The 21,962-nt window shown below is 40.8% G+C and overlaps 1 pseudogene; it reads right to left on the bottom strand.

Annotated features, from left to right (window-relative positions):
* Nucleotides 1-3,537: 3,537 nt before the first annotated feature.
* On the bottom strand, nt 3,538-21,526 carry LOC117695145 (cancer/testis antigen 55-like; annotated as a pseudogene).
* Nucleotides 21,527-21,962: the final 436 nt, after the last annotated feature.

Consider the following 21,962-nt stretch of genomic DNA (forward strand, 5'->3'; position numbering starts at 1 on the left):
GACTTTCTTAAGGTCCCTTCTTCTATTGGTAAACACTCAGATGTCTTCTTAGTTACAGATGAAAAAGAAGAAGAAGAAAACTCTAGTTATCTGAATCCAAAGGTTTCACTTAAATAGTAAAAAATGTCAAAACTCAAGTAGTTATCTTAGCACAATAAAAGATCGATTATTCCCTTTTTAACATTCATTTTAAACACTTTTTCTTTATCACAGAATTTTGTATGCATAGTCAATATGGTGGCATATACACCTCATTTTCCTTACCATCTCCTCCATGTATCCCACTTAACATGTCCCTCTCCCTCCCAACTGTGTTTTAAAAATCCTTTTAACTTACTTCTTTAAAAAAAACTTCTTTGAACCAAGTTAACAATCTGTCATTTCTCAACTTAAAAAAGGCAAAACCAGGCCAACCTATACTATGTGAGTCCTCCCCCCTTTAAAAAATGATCAAAACGTGTTTGCACTTAACTTCTGGGACATCTGAAGTTTGTTCCTATCTCCCACAGATTCTTTTACAACAAAACATGAGCAATTATGCATGTGTGTATCTCAGTGTTAATGTAAAATCACAGTGCTATCCAGAAAAATAATCAGCATGACAGCTGTCCATTCATGACAAAAAACACCCAATGCTCCAGATACAACCACCACCCACCACCACCACCCACACAGAAAGGCCTTATTTATATTGGAGAAACTGGGGATTGGGTGAAGCTGACAATTTCAAACATCTGAAGATTGTAAGTTCAAGGCCAGCCCAAGCCAGGTCAGCCTGAGCTACAAAGGCAGATCCCATCCTACAAAAGTAAAACTGACAGAAAATGCTGAACTTGGTGGTGCACATCTATAATCTCATAGGTGGGCGATTGAGACTGGAGGATCAGTGGTTAGAATCCATCCCAGATGACTTCTCAATGTCTTGCCACGTCTCTTTTTGTTTTTCATTCACATCTTCCTTCATTCCTGCCATCCCCCGCCCTGTCTCCAACGTCCATACCGAACGTCCACTACCACAGAGACGACAATGAAGAGGGAGGAATCCTCAGTTTGTTTCTAATGGACTCTGGACACCATACAGGACAAGCACCAGGGACCCAACGGCTCCTCGCCCACACCCCCAGTCCTGCAGTCAGCTCTCTGATCCTGTCCCGAGGCCCCAAGAGTGGTGTCCTCCAAGCGTTCCCAATCCTCGAAGGCCCAGGCCTGTTCAGTCCTCTGCCATTAGGATGGTACTTCCACCTCCATTTTACTCTGAGGCCACGGGAAAACGCCAACCAGGATTTTCCTCACATAGTGGCCGCCCAGGGCTTGAGATGCCCCACCCATCACACCTTGATTAATTACTGTCCAACCACCCTGACTGTCACTTACGGGGGGCTCCTTCACAACCGCACCCTCTCAAACTCGGCTCCTCAAGAGGTGACAAACCGTTTCAGCAGTGCGGCCCTGGGTCCCTCTGAGGACTCTTTGGTGATTGAGCTGGAGAAAAGCTGGTCCCAACCCAGGGACTGGCACTGATTGGCTGAATGAACCCTGAGCATGGGCACATGGAGCAACAAGGCACTGAGGGTAGAAGAGAGCTCGGATTCTCTCAACCTGTATAGTTATGCATAAATACTGAGCCATGATATGGGTGATTTGAGCCCGGTCCTCTGCAAGAGCAACAGGTGCTTTTAACTGCTGAGTTATTTATCCTTTTGTTCACTTACACGTACTATTCTGACCTCTTAGGACCACGGGCACACATCTGTTCTGTTAAACACATGCAGGTCAAACACTCACACACAGAAAATAGGGATTTTGTAAAAATTAGGATAGTCCCCTATAACTCTTTCTTCCTATTGTCTTGTCCAGCTTCCTTGTGAGGAATTGTTGTTGGGATTTCTGGGAAACTGAATTATGAAGCCATTTCCAGTTGGGGAGAGGAAACTTGCTGCACCAGCATGTAATGGAGTAGGCTTCTTGCCTCAAGTTCAGCAGCATTTTATATTTAAGAAGAGCAGAATTGAACAAAGAGCGGAGTACAAATAACAAAAGCATGTATAAATGATGGCAACAGGACAGGGTAAAGTTACATACATGACCCCACCTCCTCAGCACCTGTCCTTGAAGATACAGTAACTGTGGCAGGGTCAGCTCAAGAAAACTCTGTCAGCACTGGGAAATTTCTTTTGTTAATATGTGGCACTTTGGGGACCTTATATCACATTGTCTCCTGTTTGTCAGAATCCTTTATAACCATTCTAAAGGACTCGTCTTATAGTGGGTAGAAGAACTGAGTCTGTTTCGATACTGTTTCTAGTTGTGACTCCACAATCTCCATCCTAACTCCTCCAGAGTCACTTTTCTCATACCTGGAAGATGAGAGGCCTGGAGACTCTATGATGTGATTGGGTAAATTAGGGACACCCATTAGAAAGGAAGATATCAGCAAGTCACTCCAGATTATTAGTGTATGTGTGTTGCTTGGATAACCAGCCAAGCAGTTGCTGCCTGGAAAATCATACCCAATTCATCTGCAATAAAAAAAAAAAAAAAAGATGTGGGATAACAGTCAGGAGATGTTGGCAATTATCCCAAAACAGGTGGTGGGCTACCACAATGGTGGTCAGAAGGTTTATGGCTGCTCTGAGTATGGTGGGGTTACCAGTTGTGGTGAATTGCTGATAAACATAATCAAATAGGCTTTGTCTGAGCATCCCCTCCTTCTAGAGACTGGATGGCCTTGCAGTTTCACACAATGGACACAAGAGCACTGGATGGCTCGGCACTGGAAACCTTCAAGGGATCTGAACCTTAAGCCATCTGAGGTGAGAGTATCTCTCTAGTGTCTGTGGTCAAAAGAGCCAATAGAAGCTTTGGCATGAGTGAACTCTTGGGTGGCAAAGGCAGAATATAAACCAACATTGGAGCTTGGGGTTCTGGGTTCTGAGTGTAGGGATGGTCACACCCAGGAAGAAGGGTATATGGTGAAAGTTCTGAATCTTGATCCACTGCCTGGAAGATAGGTGTCTTTTACAGGGTTGAACCTCTAAAAGATGAGGACAACAGTGGATTCCTAAAGGGCATGCAATTGAACCCGATCATCGGGGTGAAGCACAAGGCTGTACCAGGTACTAATATAAAGCAACTGGTCAGATAGCCTCAGTCTCCAGTGTAGGCCCCCCTAACACCTCAGATGGCAACCCAGGGTTCAGGATTCCTTCTGAAGGCTAGAAAATGATGAAGGAAGACAGACAACTTCTCAGAAGTACAACAATCTGAAAGCAATTTTCATGGCACCACCTCTGAACCTAATAAAAGTCTGCTCAGTCTTTTTGTTTGAAGTAGACCTGAGTCTGATCTATCATTTCTCTGAATTGACTATTTTGTACACGATCATAGGAAGAAATCTATAAATAAGCACTATATTTACCAAATGGAGTGCAGATAGAAAATTAAAATTATCATAGAGAAAAAAACATTGGAAAAGGCAAAAGAGTCATAGCTCACAGATGTTTGGATTACGTGCCCATATTATTTTATTACACCATGACCACAGACAGAAGTCTGAAAATGAATGACAAGGTCTGGTTAGTTCACCATTTGCAGTGGGGTCATTGATACTGCTCTCCAAGAATAGCGTGGTTGCATAGTGTCCACAGCAACAATATCCACTATGTCGTATAATCCTGGTATATACCCAGAAGGTATGTGGAGAGAATCGAGGGTAAAAAAAAATGGTAGATTCCACCATGCCATTTCTTCCATCAATGCTGGTAACACAGACCTATGATGAGAAACGATGACACTGAGTCTAGGGAAGGAATGTAACCCACCTCAGATGGCCCTCCACTCCCCCAGAAACCCAGATCCAATCAGCAGATCCTCGCCACATCATAACCTCACACTCTACTTCCCTGTCTTTACAACTCATTCTCAGACTATCCTAACCAAGGTCTGACCCGCCTTCATCAGCAAGTTGCCACACCTCAAAACCTAGTGCACTCAAAGTTTCTCCACAATTTTCTCACAACCAAGACAATTTTCTTACTGTTGTCCATGGAACAGCCTAACGTCAAAGAAAACACACACTTGAGGAAATAAACACACACACACACATACACACACATGCTCACACACACAAAACCCACGGGAAGAGAGAGAGAAACACTATATTATTCTCTGCTTATTTACTTTTCAATCCGTGAACACAAAAATCTTGGTCAGGAAAGGGATCAGTAAGGAGGAGAGGCAGCTGCCTACCCATGACAAGACAACATCAAGGTCAATTACCTCTTCCATATTCTGAGAGTTGAGGGGGCTTGCAGAGTGGATATTCATGTTTGAAAGTGCCCGGGTTCATGGAATACTCAACCAGCAGCAAATCTCCATTGAATGGCCTGAATCCTAAAACAACCATGGAAGTGAGATTATGTATTAATACAGTCAGGGTCACAGGACATTTCTAGGGCCTTACTCACTGCATATGCTGACTAACATTTCCTGCACGTAAAGTAATTTTCCAAACACTTAGACCTCTTAAGTATCTTCCTATAGCAAGGAAAGCAGAAAAGCTATGTAATCACTGATTCTTTACAATGACGTGTTCCCCAGGCATCGAGAAAGACATGTGATGCAAAATATTTTCAAGATAAATCCCTTATAGTTATGTAATGCTGTCATTGATTCGATCTTGAATGTATCCAGGGGCAGTGTCACAAAGACTAGAATCTCAGGACCCAGAAGCTTAGTGGCTGGGTTTCCTAATCCCATGCACAATTCTCAGATGTGTATGAGTTTCTGGTAACTTTGAGGAACCCTATGTGAAAAACCAAAGTTAAAAAGCTACTTGGCAAACAAAAATCAACTGAATCAAAAACAACCACATGGCCACACGGTGATGGTCATCACAGGGGACAGGAGCTCTAGGCAATATTTAAAATACTACCCTTTTCCCCTGTATTGTACCCTACTTTCAGTTTCAAGGATGCTCAAGCCCAATACTTATATTTCTTGTTCTATGTTTTGAAAGCTGTAAGTCCTACCGCCAGAAAACATGCATAACGGGAAAACATGTCCTTGCTGAGATAGATGTTGTCTTCAGTTACGGAGGTGACACATTTGATACAAAGCCTTCTGCCAGTTTTGATGGCTCACTGCCCTCAGGAAGATTATTCATAGCTTTCACCTATAAGAGGAGGCAGTGAGTGCAAGTGGAAATAAAAATTTCATGCAGGAGATTAAGAAAACATAAAAGAATAAATACATATTTTTCTAGTAAATATATTTTTGTGATTATGGAAAAATCTATAGTGAATCCCTTGTATGAGAAGATCAAGAAGTAAAAAATTATAACTATCATTATGATGTTAAAAAATCAAAAAAACTTTAGGACTCTGCTTCTCTGTTTTCAATTTTACCATGATTTTATAATGATAATAATAGTTATAGTAATAATAATAATGCATCTGATTAATACTGGCAAAGGGATCTTCTGTGGCCTGCTATTGAGACTCTCAATTGGAAAAGCATAACTAAGAATAACTTGACAATAGCCATCAATATATAAATAGTTGAACTGAAGTGAGACTTACATCTGTAAGTCAATCCAAAATTTATAGTAGTATTTAAAATTTGATTTATGTTAAATGTACTTTAGTTTGGGGATGAAGAGTTTAGCTCAGGGTTTAAGAGCACTTGGTGTTCCTGCAAGGGATCCGGTTTAAATTCACAGCACCTACTTGGAGGCTCACAACCTCTTCTACCACCAGGTACGCATGCTGATCACAGATATACATACATGTAGGCAAAATACTCATACGCATAAATAAAAAAAATCTAAAAATTAAAGTAAGCAAGAAAGTGTTCTTTAACTGCCATAGAAAAGTGTATAAAACATACTGTCCTGCTGATTCTGCTAGTTGGATGTTGAATAGAAAATAGCTGCTTAGTATATGATAGAAGTTACAGGATTATACAGAACCGTCATTTACATGTTGTTGAAATACTAAGAGAAGAAAAAATATTAGAAAGCAAAGAAGCATCACTGCATTGAAATATTAGAAAATCAAACCCATTAATCTCAGATAAGTGGAATGTCAACTTTGACCATATAGCAACATTGACTGAATCTTATTTAAAAAATGGGATTTCACCATGTAACTGGGGCTGGCTTGGAACTCTGCAGATCAGGCTGGCCTTGAACTTGTAGAAATTTCTCTGCTTCTGACTCCAGAGTGCTGGAACTAATGCAGTATACCACCATGCTCACCCAATGTAGTGGTTTGAATGGTGACTTCTGTAATGAGCTCAGATATTTGAACACTTGGTCCCCAGTTGGGGGCACTGTTAGGAGAGGTTTAGAAGGTGGGAGTATTGCTGGAAAGAAATGGAAATTTTAGAGATTACAAGCATTTCTAACCCTGCCTCTTTGCTTTGTGATTGTATTTGAAGAAGTGAGCACTCAGCTACCTGTTTCAGTCACCATACCTGCTGCTTTCTCCTATGCCTCACGGCCATGATGGCCTCTTGCTTTTCTAGAACCATAAGCCCAAATAAATGCTCTTCCTGAAGTTGCTCTGATCATGGTATTTATCACAGCAAGAAAACAGTAAGCAGTAAGTAAGAGACTCTGGATAAACTCAGCCATACCTTGATTGCTTTGAAGATATGATTTCTTGGGTTTTCTTCCACAAGTGCAAGGACATTTGTCCCTATGTTCAGAGGCATGTTGTCACTGATTAAGTTCATATTAAAGAAGATGGTTTCATTAATCCAGCCATAGTCATTACACAGCGAGGTCACAACTCCCTGAATAGACTTGAATTTGGAGTTATCTACAACACAAGTAAACAAAGGTCACACGGGTTCATGTCAAATGCAAGCACCCACTATAGACAAGTTCGTTTTTGAACACCCTTGTAGATATGAGCACATAGCATCACTCCTCTGACCATAAGACAACAGCCATCACTGCATCCTAAGGTTGTGACTCACGAATGGCACCTCCATGGCATCTATTTCAGCTGTGGCTGACCTGTTCCAGTGGGAACACAAGTGCTATGTTCATCTACCTGCTCAGGAAGCCCCTTTAAACTCCCACTGTTACTAGTATATGCCTGACTCAACAGCAACAGCAAATGCATAGCCATAGCTCTACATTCTCCAACATCCCTTCTGACAAAGCATTAAAAGATATATGCAGATGTAAGGACACGTCGCCAAATTTCCTTTTGCTCTTCATAAGTCTTATGGATAAGTACTGTTTGGGGATCTGCTCCTGTACCATGCTGGGACAATTGGTCACCTCCTCTATAGTGCCTTCCTTACAACCCTGCCTCCTGGCTTTAGATACATGTGTTCAGGGAAAACAAGGCTGAATTCACTCTCAAAGTGCGATGTTTCCCTTTCTCTGGGGGATAGCCAAAGACATCTTTCAAGGGCAAGATGCGAAGGCAGGGACATTACAGCCCAAAAAGACTTGTGTCACGTGTTCTGTGAGTTGGTCCAAACACCCTCCTGATTTGGCATACCACAGGAGCTTGGGGCACAGTTCAGTACTGGCCTTACTTGGAAACTCAGGAACATCCTCTTGCTCAATGGCCACTCAGGGATGGCAGCAGGTCCCTCTCGGCTCTTTGTGCCCCACCGCAACTTAAGGTGGAGGAAAGCCTTTCTGAGGAGTCTCCTTGGGTGGGGATTGAAGGGGGAAGGGGGGTGTTCCCAGATTACCTATATGATGTTCTTGCGATGTTTCTTCAGACATGTTCTTCCCATGAAAGCATCCACTGTACAAGGTGGTACAAGTTGTACAATGTTGGGATCGCCACCAACCTGAGGCAGTGACCACGGATTTCAGATGACTCAGTACTCTTCCTTTGTCTGACTCTCAAGATGAGAATTTCCCAGCCTCTGTGAGATGATAATGAATGGCTAAATGGAGGTTCTCAGGAGAGCCAGGGACAGGGTACCTCCCTGGCTGCTGCCAGGTTTCCTTATAAAACTCTGTCTGGGGAGATCCCACCCCTTTCCACTGCATAGCCAATGAGAGACAATGGTATATGTACGTCACTGCTTACGTCATTGGCTATGGACCATTTGGTCCCACCCACCCATTGTGGAATACACCAAACAGGAAGGCCTCTGGAAAAGCTGCTTGCAGTTGCATCCTTGCATACTCAGTGTGCTTTTAAAGGGCTCTAGCTGTTTTCTACATTTTCATGAGAGGGTCGAGAGTTTGTTGTAGGAGGTGTGGAAGGAACTCTCATACCTGCTCAGCCCAGTAAAAATCATGCTTGTTATGGATATGAGCACTAGCCAGGAGGCTGGCTAGTTAAGGCACTTGTTGCCTTTAGTGGAGGCCCGTGTTCGGGTTTCCCAGCACCCACAAAGTAGCTGACAACTGTGAAAACTTTCAGTTATATTTGTTCCAACACCTTCTCCTGGCCCATCCCACACCAGGAATTCAGTAGTGGCCACATCTACAAGTAAATACACATCTACAAGCTGGAAATGGTGGCCAATGCTGTCAATACTGTTAATGACAGGTCTCTGGAGACAGGGGCAAGAGGTTTCTGTGCATTTGAGGCTCAGCTCCTCTGCATTCTCACTTCTACGCCAGCCAAAACCTCACAGTGAGACCAAACACAACAAAAAAACCACAAAAACTATCTGTACATATGTAATAATTTTAAAAAGCACTAGAAAATTGTTGTTAGAACCCGACATAGTGTGTGGGTCTGTGTGTGTCTGTGTGTTTGTATGTGTGTGAGAGACGGGGGAGAGGCAGAGGGAGAGGGAGAGGGGCAGAGGGAAACATCTGACAGACTTCTCTGTGAAGCAGAAATTGCTGAAGGACTGCCCTATCTTGTTTTTGCAGAGTTCATCAGTTGATTTCGCAGTGTCCTGCTTGTCCACAGGTGTGACAGCATGCTGTTAGTTGTAGAGGCAAGGGCAGCTTTTTGCCCACTGGCAGCTTTGCCACAAACAAGTAAACTTCATGTGCCTGTCGTCTTTTTTGAAGTAGCATGGAGGTGCTGCCAGGAACTGACATGTCTCACTGTCATGAAAAGCCTTATGGTATTGAAACATCTTAAATGCCATGTTCTGTTGATCTCTGAAGTGTTTGACGACCATCTATCTACCTAGAATCTATCTGTATAGACAAATATTACTTGTTTCTAGCTATGTATTTTGCATTTACCTTTGAAAACATCTACTGGAGGCTAAATAAAGTTTATTTCTGTAACTAACTAAACCGGTACCTAACATAACCATAAATTTGATTGACTGACTATACACTTGCATTTCTAAATTATCCTAAACAGTTTTTAGTTGTAGCTTAAAAAGGGACTAGAATTTACATTACATTGATAAACGAGTTGCATACTAGATAAGAGATAAATAGAGATAGAGGAAAGAAAAAGAAAGTGAAAGAGATCCCTTAATCTAACTTCCTTTATATTGTTTTCCCCTGACCAAGACCATTAGCAATTTGTAACCAACCCCCTTTAAAGGACTACAAACATCTATCTCCCACCAAACAATAAAAAACCACCACCACACTTCTGGGGAAAGGACAAAAATGCTTCCTGATCTCTCAGGGCCATGACATCTTTTGGGTACCCTATGAAAATTGGAATATTGGCCAAGTCCTAGGGAAGCTAACTGTATCATTTGCTGTCCAGTCTCTCTCTGTGTGACATGAATGTACAGTGCTTAACTGAATCTTGGCTGGAACAGTCCTGTGAGGTTGCAGCATCTCAACTAGGCTTTTTGAAGCTGTTCTGGATGCAGATTTTACTTTATTTTCTACATTGGGACTACTGTCCCCCTCCTCTCTGTCCCCCTGTCACAGAGCCCCTCTGACCACCACCCCTTACCTTCTCCTCTGAGAAGTTGGGCACCCCTGGACATGCCACCACCATATTACATCAACTCTCTGCCAGATTAAGGGCATCCTTTTTCACTGAAGCCAGGCAAGGCAGCCCTGTTGGAGAGCAGATTCCACAGAAAGACAACAGATTTAGGGACATAGGTTTTTGAGGAAACACCAACCAAGCCAGCCTGTGTGCCTGGATCATCCGGGATACTTATCTTGTTTTCATTGGTGTCTGGTCCTCTTGTTCTCAATGCACACAAACTTTTCAAGGCAATATACTTTGTTTGTGTTAACACACGTGTGGCATATATGGTGTGCACAAATCAGCTAAAGATGAATCTTTGCTCATTGTTCAAACAGGTAAAAGGCATCAAACATTATAAGACAATTTAGACTATGTAACCAAACTGTGATATTAATCTACAACCATGCCATATGAAAGGGTTGCATGGAATGATAAGTAATACCGACTCTGTAGCCAAAAAGATTTACTGACTACTGCAGAAACATTCACGTTTCAGCCAGTTTCGGAGATGTTTCCATGTAGAGGGATCAGCACTTATGTCACCCATTTCCTTGTTGTTCTTGGTTTCTTTATCCAGGTCCACAGCCCAAATTTTCAGGTCTGTACTATTGCAGTAAATATTTAATCTCCTCTGAGCTCCTTGCACTTCTTGCCATCTGCCAGAATTCTCTGGATTCTAGAATAAACACACACACACACACACACACACACACACACACACACACACACACACTTATATTTTGATATGCCCTGACTAGCTCAATGGGTGGATGCTTCTACACCTCCCCATGGCTCGCACACACTGTCCTCCAGTATTTCTGAGTTAACATTTTGAAATCTATATTTCATCTCTGGTGCCCTGTGTCCTTCTGGGTATGCCTCTCATGGGAACTCTTTCCCTTTGCATCTATGTTCCTCCATTCTACTCTTCTGCCCCTTCATGGCCTGGTCCACCCTACTCCCTCCTATGGTGGAATTCCTTCATCTCCTCTCCTGGGCCAGGGAATTTAAAAGTTCTGCCTGTCTTCCTGCTCAGACATTGACTGTTGGCAACTTTATTTCCTAATCAGAGCCAACTAGGGGCAGGCAGGCTTCCTTAGCCTATGTGCAGGACACTGCAAACAGGTTTTATGGGTAAGACAATTAGCATGAGAACACAAGATAGTACACTCCCCCATCAAATCAAATCTGTATTAAATCTGAAGGAATCCACAGCTTTGCACTTTCTGTGAAAAAACAAAAGATTAACTTCTCCCCCAGTGCATCACACTTCCTGACTTCCATTCTCAAGATAACACACCCTTAAAATAATTCAGCAGTCCTTTCTAAAATCCAATGCTTTTCAGCAGCTGTGCTGCCTGTCTCATTGACATTTCAAACATTTTAAGTCAATAAAGCATTATGTAATCTATCTCCAGGAGACCTTACATCCCCCTTCGGTTTAGTAAGCATTTCCTTTTAAGTCCTGTTAGATGTCTCCACAATTGCTTGTCCTGTAGGATTGCAAGGTATGTTAGTAATATGGTTTATATTATAATATTTAAAGAACTGTTATAGTTTACTGGATACACGACTTCATAGCATTATCAGATTTTACCTGTAAAGGTATTCCTAAAATAGCCATCACTTGTAATAACATGAAAATACAAAATCAGCCTTTTCAGAACTCAAGACAGAGCCCATTGGAATCCTGCATAGTGTCAATTGTAGGATGTACATACCTTAGTTTTCTAAATTCTGCAAGACAAAACACATCAGTCTCCCAAATTTCATTTCTTTGGTGACCTTAAGGGTTACTTCTGGCAGGTAATGGAGCTTGATTATATAAAGAACAAGTAGAACATGTTTTTATAATTTCTTTGGCTTCTTGTCAAGTTATAGGAATTGTATCTAAACTTATACTTTTTACATGATGCCTTAACGAAAAATTAAAGCCTTTAATACATTTAATTCGTTTCCTACTGATAATTGGTCTAGCTCCTCATTTCCTAGTACTGATGTTCCTGGAAAACTTGTATGGGAATATATATATATATATATATATATATATATATATATATATATTCTTCCCAAACTTGATTAACGAGATGCCCATAAAAATGCAAGAAGCTTATAGAACACCAATTAGAGTAGACCAGAAAAGAATTACGTCCCGTCACATAATAATCAAAACACCAAGTGCACAAAACAAAGAAAGAATATTAAATGCAGTAAGGGAAAAAGGCCAAGTAAGATATAAAGGCGGGCAGTCTGAGGCCTGCAGGTGAGTGCACCCAGGAGTCCACCAGACACATTCTGGGGGATCCATAGAACCCATAGCCAGCTCTAGCACGCCCCTTCCCCCGCTCGCCCCTCCTGCAGTCTGAGGCCTGCGGGTAAGTGCACCCATGAGCCCCCCAGACACATTCTGGGGGATCCATAGAACCCATAGCCAGCGCTAGCACGCCCTGTCCGGCGCTCGCCCCTCCTGCAGTCTGAGGCCTGTGGGTAAGTGCACCCAGGAGTCCCCCAGACACATTCTGGGGGATCCATAGAACCCATAGCCAGCACTAGCACGCTCCTTCTGCTGCTCGCCCCCCCTCCGGTCTGAGGCCTGCAGGGTCTGAGTCCCAGACCAGACCTCTACCAGGTCTGCAGTTGTATGGACCCTGGATTCCACCTGAGACATACTGGAAGGTCCGCTCAACCCAGAGCCACAGAGGAACAACTGAACTCAGAGTGTCAGACAACATACCCTGAGATATCCAAGAGGAGACACTGCACCCAGAACAGCAGACATCTAGCTGGACTGTTACCTTGGAGGCACCATATCCTGAGGCATCCTAGAGATACCACTGTAATCAGGGCAGCTGGAAAAAATCACAGAGACATCTGGACTCCTAGAAGACCAAACAAAAGCGAGACAACTGGAAAGACAGGCTTCAATCAGAGACAGAAGTACAGGTAGCACTAGAATTAACCAGATGGCAAAAGGCAGGCGCAAGAACGCAAGCAACAGAAACCAAAGTTACATGGCATCATCAGAACCCAGTTCCCCCATCAGAGCAAGCCCTGAACACCCCATCACACCAGAAAAGCAGGATTCAGAATTAAAAATCACTTCTCATGATGATGATAGAGGACTTTAAGAAAGACATAAATAAAACTCTCAAAGAACAGATAGAAACCCTTAGAGAGGAAACACAGAAATCCCTTAAGGAATTGCAAGAAAATGCAACCAAACGGGAGAAGGAATTAAACAAAACCATGCAGGATCTAAAAATAGAAGTAGAAACAATAAAGAAATCACAAAGGGAGAACACCCTGGAGATAGAAAACTTTAAAAAACTATCAGGAGTCATAGACACAAGTATTACCAATAGAATACAAGAGATGGAAGAGAGAATCTCATGTGCAGAAGATACCATGGAAAACATTGACACAACTGTCAAAGAAAATGCAAAATACAAAAAGCTACTAACCCAAAATATACAAGAAATCCAAGACACAATGAGAAGGCCAAACCTAAGGATAATAGGAATAGATGAGGGGGAAGACTCCCAACTTAAAGGACCAGTAAATATCCTCAACAAAATTATAGAGGAAAACTTCCCTAACCTAAAGAAAGAGCTGTCCATAAATATACAAGAAGCCTACAGAACTCCAAATAGTTTAGACCAGAAAAGACAAACTTCCCGCCACATAATAGTCAAAACATCAAATGTACAAAACAAAGAAAAAATACTAAAAGCAGTAAGGGAAAAAGGCAAAGTAACATATAAAGGCAGACCTATAAGAATTACACCAGACTTCTCACCAGAGACCATAAAAGCCAGAAGATCCTGGACTGATATCATACAGACCCTAAAAGAACATAAATGTCAGCCCAGACTACTATACCCAGCAAAACTGTCAATCATTATTGATGGAGAAACCAAAATATTCCATGACAAATCCAAATTTACACAGTATCTCAACACAAACCCAGCACTTCAAAGGATAATTGGTGGAAAACTCCATCACAAGGAGGGAAACTACAACCTGGAAAAAGCAGGAAAGTAATCTTCCAAAAACCGTAAAAGAAGGTAGCTACACAAACATATCTCCACTGCCAATAACAAAAATAACAGGAAACAACACTCATTTTTCCTTAATATCTCTTAATATCAATGGACTCAATTCTCCAGTAAAAGACATAGACTATCAGACTGGATACGTAAACAGGACCCAACATTTTGCTGCATTCAGGAAACGCACCTCTGTGGAAAGGACAGACACTACCTCAGAGTAAAAGGTTGGAAAACAATCTTCCAAGCAAATGGTCCCAAGAAACAAGCTGGAGTAGCGATTCTAATATCAAATAAAATCAGTTTTCAACCAGAAGTAATCAAAAAAAGATAAAGAAGGACACTTCATATTCATGAAAGGAAAAATGTACCAAGAGGAACTCGCAATTCTCAACATCTATGCCCCAAATGTAAGGGCACCCACATACATAAAAGACACTTTACTAAAACTTAAAGCATACATTGCACCCTACAAAATAATAGTGGGAGATTTCAACACCCTATGCTCAGCTATGGACAGATCATGGAAACAGAAACCAAATCAAGACACAATGAAACTAACAGAAGTTATGAACCAATTGGACCTAACTGACATCTATAAAACATTTCATCCTAAAAAAAAAAGAATATACATTCTTCTCAGCACCTCATGGTACCTTCTCGAAAATAGAGCATATAATTGGTCACAAAACAGGCCTCAACAGATACAAAAAGATTGAAATAATCCCCAGCACCTTATCAGACCACTATGTATTAAGACTTGTCTTTGACATGGACAAAAACATCAGAAAACCGACATACACTTGGCAACTGAACAATGCTCTACTCAATGATAACTTGGTCAAGGAAGAAATTAAGAAAGAAATTAAAGACTTTTTAGATTTAAATGAAAATGAGGACACATCATATCAAAACATGTGGGACTCATTGAAAGCAGTACTAAGAGGAAAAATCATAGCTCTAAGTGCTCACAAAAAGAAAGTGGAAAGAGCATACATTAACAAATTGACAGCAAACCTGAAAGCATTAGAACAAAAAGAAGCTAGTATACCCAAGAGGAGTAGACGGCAGGAAATAGTCAAACTCAGGGCTGAAATCAACCAAGTCGAAACAAAAAGAACTATACAAAATATCAACAAAACCAGGAGCTGGTTCTTTGAGAAAATCAACAAGATAGACAAACCCTTAGCCAGACTAACCAAAGGGCGCAGAGACAGCATTCAAATTAATAAAATCAGAACTGAAAAGGGAGACATAACAACAGAAACAGAGGAAATTAAAAAATTATCAGATCCTACTACAAAGGCCTATACTCAACAAAATTGGAAAATCTGGAGGAAATGGACAATTTTCTAGATAGATACCAGGTACCAAAGTTAAACGAGGAGCAGATAAACCACCTAAACAGTCCCATAACGCCTAAAGAAATAGACACAGTCATTAAAAATCTTCCCACCAAAAAATGTCCGGGGCCAGATGGTTTCAGTGCAGAATTCTTTCAGACCTTCAAGGAAGACCTAATACCAATCCTCTTCAAGTTATTCCATCAAATAGAAACAGAAGGAACACTACCCAATTCATTCTATGAAGCTACCATTACACTCATACCTAAACCACAGAAAGACCCAACAAAGAAAGAAAACTACAGACCAATCTCTCTTATGAATATTGATGCAAAAATACTCAATAAAATTCTCGCAAACCGAATCCAACAACACATCAAAACAATTATCCATCAAGATCAAGTAGGCTTTATCCCAGGAATGCAGGGATGGTTCAATATTCGGAAATCCATCAATGTAATCCACTACATAAATAAACTCAAAGAGAAAAACCACATGGTCATCTCACTAGATGCTGAGAAAGCATTTGACAAAATTCAACATCCCTTCATGTTAAAAGTCTTGGAAAGATCAGGAATACAAGGCCCATATCTAAACATAGTAAAAGCAATATACAGCAAGCCAGTAGCCAACATCAAACTAAATGGAGAGAAACTTGAAGCAATCCCACTAAGATCAGGGACTAGGCAAGGCTGCCCACTCTCACCTTACCTATTCAATATAGTACTGGAAGTCTTAGCTAGAGCAATTAGACAACAAAAGGAAGTCAAAGGGATACAGATAGGAAAGGAAGAAGTCAAAATTTCACTATTTGCAGATGATATGATAGTATACTTAAGTGAACCTAAAACTTCCACCAGAGAACTCCTAAACCTGATAAACAACTTTAGCAATGTGGCTGGATATAAAATCAACTCAAACAAATCAGTAGCCTTCCTCTACTCAAAGGATAAACAGGCAGAGAAAGAAATCAGGGAAATGACACCCTTCACAATAGCCACGAATAAAATAAATTATCTTGGAGTGAATCTAACAAAGCAAGTGAAAGATCTGTATGACAAGAACTTCAAGTGTCTCAAGAAAGAAATTGAAGAACATCTCAGAAGATGGAAAGATCTCCCATGCTCCTGGATTGGCAGGATTAATTTAGTAAAAATGGCTCTCCTGCCAAAAGCAATCTACAGATTCAATGCAATACCCATCAAAATTCCAAATCAATTCTTCATAGAGATAGAAAGAGCAATTTACTAATTCATTTGGAATAACAAAAAACCTAGGATAGCGAGAACTATTCTCAACAATAAAAGAACTTCTGGGGGAATCACCATTCCGGACCTCAAACTGTACTACAGAGCAGTAGTGATAAAAACTGCTTGGTATTGGTACAGAGACAGACAGGACGATCAATGGAACAGAATTGAAGACCCAGAAATGAACCCGCATACCTATGGTCACTTGATATTTGACAAGGGAGCTAAATTCATCCAGTGGAAAAAGGACAGCATTTTCAACAAGTGGTGCTGGCTCAACTGGAGGTCAACATGTAGAAGAATGCAAATTAATCCATTCTTATCCCCTTGCACAAAGCTCAACTCCAAGTGGATAAAGGACCTTCACATAAAGCCAGGTACACTGAAAATATTAGAAGAGAAGTTGGGGAAGACCCTCGAATACCTAGGGACAGGGGAAAAGTTCCTGAACAGAACACCAATGGCTTAGGCTCTAAGATCAAGAATCGACAAATGGGACCTCATCAAATTGCAAAGCTTCTGTAAGGCAAAGGACACTGTCAACAAGACAAAACGGCAACCAACAGATTGGGAAAAGATCATTACCAATCCTACATCTGATAGGGGGCTAATATCTAATATTTACAAAGAACTCAAGAAATTAGACGCCAAACAACAAAATAACCCCATTAAAAAATGGGGTACAGAGCTAAACAAAGAATTCTCAACTGAGGAAACTCGAATGGCCGAGAAGCACCTTAAGAAATGCTCAACATCCTTAGTCATCAGGGAAATGCAAATCAAAACAACACTGAGATACCACCTCACACCAGTCAGAATGGCTAAGATCAAAAACTCAGGTGATAGTAGATGCTGGCGAGGATGTGAAGAAAGAGGAACACTCCTGCATTGTTGGTGGGGTTGCAAGCTGGTACAACCACTTTGGAAGTCAGTCTGGCGGTTCCTCAGAAAATTGGACATAGCACTACCTGAGGACCCAGCTATACCACTTCTGGGTATATACCCAGGAAATGCCCCAACAAATAACAAAGACATATGCTCCACTATGTTCATAGCAGCCCTATTTATAATAGCCAGAAGCTGGAAAGAACCCAGATGCCCTTCAACAGAGGAATGGATACAAAAAATGTGGTACATTTACACAATGGAATATTACACAGCTATTAAAAATAATGAATTTGAGAAATTCTTAGGTAAATGGATGGATCTAGAAAATATCATCCTGAGTGAGGTAACCCAATCACAAAAGAACACACAAGGTATTTACTCACTGATAAGCAGAGATTAGCCCAAAAGTTTGAAACAACAAAGATTCAACTACCAGATGATACGAAGCTCATGAAGAAGAAAGAACAAGTGAGGATGCCTAGGTCTTTCTTAGAAGGAGTAACTAAATAACCAAGGGAGCAAATATGGAGACACAGTGTGGGTCAGAATCATAAGGGGGGGGTTGTAGGGAGACCATTGTGTCTGGGTATTCATTCCATAGGCAGTCACCAAAAATAGACGCTGATAGGGATGTCAGGATGGGAAAGCTGACAGCAGCCTGATAAGGCTGTCTCCTTAGAGGTCTCTCAGAGTCGGACATACCCAGAGACAGATACCCACAGCTATCCATTAATCTGATCAAAGTTCCCAATGGAGGAGTTAGAGAGTAAATTGAAGGAACCGTGAACCATAAGGGCTGGTGGCCCTGTGAGGAGAGCAAGAATACCAACCAGCCAGAGCTCCCCAGGGTCTAAACCACCAGCCCAGGAACACATAGGGAGAGACACATGACTCCAGCTGTATATGTAGGGGAGGATGGCCCTGTTGAGCATAGGTGGGAGACAAGATCATTGGTACCCTGAAGGCTGAGCACTGAGGGGGGGGGATCTGAGGGTGGGGAGGGAGGCTGGGGGTAGGTGGGTAAACACCTTCATATAGGCAGGAGGAGGGGGGATGGGATAAGGGGTTCCTGGGTGGTGGGGGAAATATGGTAAGGGGATAAAATTTGAAATGTAAATATTATATCCAATAAAAGAGGAGAAAAATAGAAAAGTGGTTAGAACCAACATTCTTAATAAAATGTCAGCCCTCTTTAAAAAAAAAGAAACTATCTTGATACTAAAATTTGTGTTGAGAATTGTATATTGCAGAATGATCAGCCTTGGTGTATCTATCTACTCAACAAGCAAGCTGGGCAGACCTGCTCAAACCTCGGAGGTCCGTGAATTCCATCTGGAGGCAGCGAAGACACAGCATCAGAGGATTGTCAACTTGCTCTTCCCCCCACTCCTCTTCTAATATCTCAATGCCCATAATCAGCTTGAAGAAGCTAATGATGAGTCAGCGCCCCTATTCCCTGGGCATGGGGACTAAGGTGGTAAATGTTGGGTTGTCTCCCTAGGGAAAAGTAGTGGTTTTGTCGGAATAGAGAGGATTAGCTAGGGGTTACATGCATAGCCATAACCTATTAGTAGAAATCTGTATAATTAACATCAAGATGAAGATATAAATTCTTAAATGGCACCAATTTACTTTGTTTACAAATTTTAAGGTTTTCATTGGCATGAGCTTCTTAGTGATATAAGAGTGAGATGAATATTGTTACTCTCATAGGCATTGTACCAGTATAACACACTTAGGAATACAAAGCTTAGACCCAGTCCTTCTTCAACTTTTTTAACTGATTTGAGATGGTCAGTCTGTGAGTTAAGGGACTATAGAAAATTCATGGCTTGGAGTTTATTATAAGGGTGTTCTCTATGTTTTATTTAGAAATAGCTGAGTGGAGTTAACAGGCAACAGTCCAGATTACCTTACATGGATAGCTGGTTTTCAAAACATCAGAAATCCTTAGAATTGACATGACAAACATTTCAGTATTAATGTTCATTTTCATTAGAGACCTGTCTGCTCCGGACAGCTTCCTATGTTAAATTCTAAGAAGAAATTGAACATCCTTGGAGTTACTCCAGTTGTGGTGAGACAGCCACTAGGCAAGAATTGCCACTTTCCTTCTACAGACAAATTACTGTCCAGAAAAGGACACACTTGCAGAATAGTCGACTGATTATATCTGCCTAGACAGAGTAATCAGCCCTTAATAATTCTGCAGCACTAAGGTCTGTCAGATGATTCTAGGCCAGAAGGCAGAAGAACAGATGCTCCAACGTTTTGAAGTAGAGCAAGTGTCCAGGTGTTCAGAGGTCTCTATAAATTGGCTAAGTTTTAGAAGCTATGCTTTGTGCTTCCCACAATTATAGTCAACTCAGTCATTCTGGATTTCTGATGGGGTTGAAAACTTATAGCTATTTACTTTGAGAGAAAAGATCTGAGTGTATGGTCATCAGCTGACATTCATCCTAAAGCCAAGGAAAAAGCCAGGTTCAGAACTAAGTGTTTTAGTTAGGATAGATGACAGAGGTGCTGGTTAGTCAACAAATGGATGGACTGGGTATTAGGACTATCTTGTACCTCACTGGTACAAATAGGCATAATTATGCTCTAATTGTATTTTGAGAGAAAAGTTTCCTTTTAACAGGAAGGGTGATGTGTAGGAGGAGCTAAGGTGGGAGGAGTACTGAGAGGAAGAAAAGGAGTAAGAAGAGGAGAAGAAGAAGGAGAGGAGAAGCTAGGTGATGAAAAGAGAGATAGAGGGGGGAGACAGGGAAGCAGATGTTCATGTATCTCCACCAGTCAAAGATAGTTGATATATCTAGGTTGGGTAGTGGGTTACACCTCTGATTGAAGAATACCAAACTTATAAAGCCTATGATTAACATTTCTTAAAAAAATGTATAAATGCAAAATGAAAAGGGGGCATGGGATAGGGGTTTTCTAAGGGGGGGGGAATGGGGAAACAGGATGGTATCTGAAGTGTAAATGAAAGATCTAATAAAATAAAATTAAAAAAAAGAAAGGACAATAAAAAATTAAAGCTAGAAATATAGTTGACGGGTGGGGCGTTTGTCTAGCACACACAAAGGTTTACACAGAAAGTCTTTTAAATTATTCATAATAAATACGTATTGTTTTGGTTTGTAACAAATGTCATATGCATATAAAATACATGTTGGACAACCAGAGTGAATTTGTGTTAATTATATTTAACAATTAATACATGTAGGACCCACACTACATTCTTTATAACTCTCCTACTCTTGCTGAGACCCTTCTTCTTCTTTCTAGCTGGTACCCCTCTTATTTTTATGATTTTCCCCTTTGCTTTGTGTGTGTACATGTAAAGAGTTCATGCAGGTGGTCCTATTGTCCTAGTTGCTATGTTTTTGTGATTCCAAGGCCTCAAGGAATCCAGGCTGGGCTTCAACTGGATATAGAGCTAGTGTAGGGACCACAGACACTACTTTTGAAGTACACTATTGAGCTGACAAAAAAAATATTTGAAAATATTACCCCATATCTTCATGTGTTTCTACAGAAGATGATTTATCCTCATCCTTGTCAAATGCTGGGCTCTTTTCTGTATTGTAAAAAAGAAATGGAAACATTTGAAATTATGCTATATTAGTAATAGTTAATAAAGTACTATCGATTTGCATTCCCCTGGAAGAATTGATCATATGAGTTTATGAAGCAGCTTTAGAAATGAAATAATTTCTTTACAGGTTTTATGAAATAAATACACAATTTGCCAACATTCTATAGGAACACTGTTCAAGCCTTTTCCTGGGGTAAAATCCTAGCAAGTTATTTTTTCTCAACATACTGGGACTACAGGTCCAAGAGAAACTACCTGCATTGCTAAGACTCTGCTATAAGAAGAAATACTTATAGATAAAATTAGAAATGAAGCATATGAAAACCTTTAGCAAAGTTTTATTCCATTTCAGGTAGCTAGGTAAAAGTCTAATGAACTACAGGACACAATCAATGGCCAACACTGAATAACATGCTTTACCTTCAGAAAGAGCGTTCTCAGTAAAGTTTATATCATCATCTTCTTCATCATCAAAGTCAAAGAGTATTAAGCGCTCCTGCTTTGGTACTGTCATGACTTTCTTAAGGTCCCTTCTTCTATTGGTAAACACTCAGATGTCTTCTTAGTTACAGAAGAAAAAGGAGAAAACTCCAGTTATCTGAATCCAAAGGTTTCACTTAAATAGTAAAAAATGTCAAAAACTCAAGTAGTTATCTTAGCACAATAAAAGATCGATTATTCCCTTTTTTAACATTCATTTTTAAACACTTTCTCTTTATCACAGAATTTTGTATGCATAGTCAATATGGTGGCATATACACCTCATTTTCCCTTACCATCTCCTCCATGTATCCCACTTAACATGTCCCTCTCCCTCCCAACTGTGTTTTAAAAACCTTTTAACTTACTTCTTTAAAAAAAACTTCTTTGAACCAAAGTTAACAATCTGTCATTTCTCAACTTAAAAAAGGCAAAACCAGGCCAACCTATACTATGTGAGTCCTCCCCCC

Source organism: Arvicanthis niloticus, chromosome X (genome assembly GCF_011762505.2).
Source record: "Arvicanthis niloticus isolate mArvNil1 chromosome X, mArvNil1.pat.X, whole genome shotgun sequence".
NCBI lineage: Eukaryota > Metazoa > Chordata > Mammalia > Rodentia > Muridae > Arvicanthis > Arvicanthis niloticus.